General features: G+C 35.2%; 1 pseudogene; it reads right to left on the bottom strand.

The window, feature by feature from the left end:
- Positions 1 to 347: 347 nt before the first annotated feature.
- On the bottom strand, positions 348 to 1,053 carry LOC139439096 (olfactory receptor 7A10-like; annotated as a pseudogene).
- Positions 1,054 to 1,826: the final 773 nt, after the last annotated feature.

Here is a 1,826-nt window from a genome sequence, read left to right as displayed (position 1 = left end):
TTCCTGAAAATGTCATCAGCTATGAAAATAATTTTTAAAGGGCAACCTTAAATCACTGGAAGAATTGCAGAAATTATTGAGAACATCTGAAGAATCAGGGACTGTGTTGTAAATAATATCACTTAACTTATAACTGGGAATGTGCAGCAGAAAGGAGCCTATTGGAAATGGAATGTGATTATTGTAAAACAAATCAGATGGTTTCTGCAGTTCAGAATGTGTCCGCTTTCTGGAGAAAATGAATAAACTCTTGAAGTTGCTACACAGCCTTTGATATGAGATTATTTTTCACCCAAACCATATTATACAACCAGTTGCTTTCATCTGGCAGTGACTGCAGTATACTTTCATCCCCCCAGAACCTGGTATAATTTAATATGTACAGAATTATCTGTACTAAATATTTTACTGCTGAAAATCTGTGCAGCAGGTGGAATAACACTCAGGAGTCCAGATGCAAAATACATCACTAGGTCATTGAGAAAGTTGTCAGAACAAGCAATTTGGACTACCTGCTTAAGTTCACAGAAAAAGTGGGGGATTTCCAACTCGTACAAAAAGACAATTGCAAAACCATTAAATCATGTAAAAGGGATAGCAAAATACTAAATAACCAGGATGCCAGTAGTAGGAGGCCACAGACCTGGGGTTTCATGATGACCATGTAGTGTAGGGGTGACAGATAGCCACGAAGCGGTCATATGCCATCACTGTCAAGAAGAAGATGTCTAATTGTCCAAAAAGTATGAAAAAATACATCTGGCTGAGGCAGTTTTCATAAGTTATAGTTTTTCTCTGTGTCTGAATGTTCTGTAGCATTTTGGGAACAGTGGTGGAAGTGAGGCAGATATCTGTAAAAGACAGGTTGGAAAGGAAGAAGTACATGGGGTTGTGGAGGTGGGAGTCTGAGATGATGGCCAGGATGATGAGCAGGTTCCCAGAGATGGTGACCAGGTACATGGAAAGGAACAACCCAGAAAGAATGGGCTGCAATTCTGTATCTTCTGAGAGACCCAGGAGGACAAATTCTAAAACATTTGTTTGATTTTCCATGTAGCTGATGAATCTACTAGAAAAGAGACCAGAACAATGAGAATTTTTCCAAAAGCAATGAAGCAGAAATTATCATAAATGCTATGATTTGTTAACCCATTAAATTAGTGATTTCCTTTTATATATAAATAGATCTAGTGTGCTTTAGAAGAAAAGGTCAGAGAAAACAAATGTTTCTGCTTCTCCTTGATGCTTTTGCTGACTAGTCATCCTTGAAATATTTACACATAGCAATATTTTCCACAACAAATTCCCTTAGAATTTGTTTTATTTATCAAATATTTTGACCAGTCAGTTTGTACCCAGTGAAGAAAAAGCTGAAGTAACGTATACTGGTGATGGTAGCAGCACATTCGAATGTAATTAATATTATCAAATTTTATAATAAAGCTAACTCAATATGAACCATACACTTACAAGTAAAACAAAAAATATAAAATTTCTGGAATATAACAAGAAAATCTAGGGACCATTGGTTTGGTAATGAGTATTTTGATATAACACCCAAAGCATGATACAAGAGAGAAGGAAATTTATAACTAGGGCTTTATTAAAACATAAAACTGCTGCTCTTTGAAAGACTTGATAAGGGAATGAAAAGAAAAATCAAAAGGACTGGGGAAAATATTTGAAAAACACATATCTGATAAAATATTGGTGTTCAAAAACTTAAAAACCTCTTAACACCCAACAATAAGAAACAAATACTCAATTTAAAAATGGGCAAAAGATCTGAACAGAATATCCACTAACAAGATATAGTGTTGTCAAAT

This window comes from Dasypus novemcinctus, chromosome 6, assembly GCF_030445035.2.
Source record: "Dasypus novemcinctus isolate mDasNov1 chromosome 6, mDasNov1.1.hap2, whole genome shotgun sequence".
In the NCBI taxonomy this organism is placed as follows: domain Eukaryota; kingdom Metazoa; phylum Chordata; class Mammalia; order Cingulata; family Dasypodidae; genus Dasypus; species Dasypus novemcinctus.
Note: the sequence above shows the minus strand (reverse complement) of the source record. Positions and strands in the feature narration are given on the sequence as shown.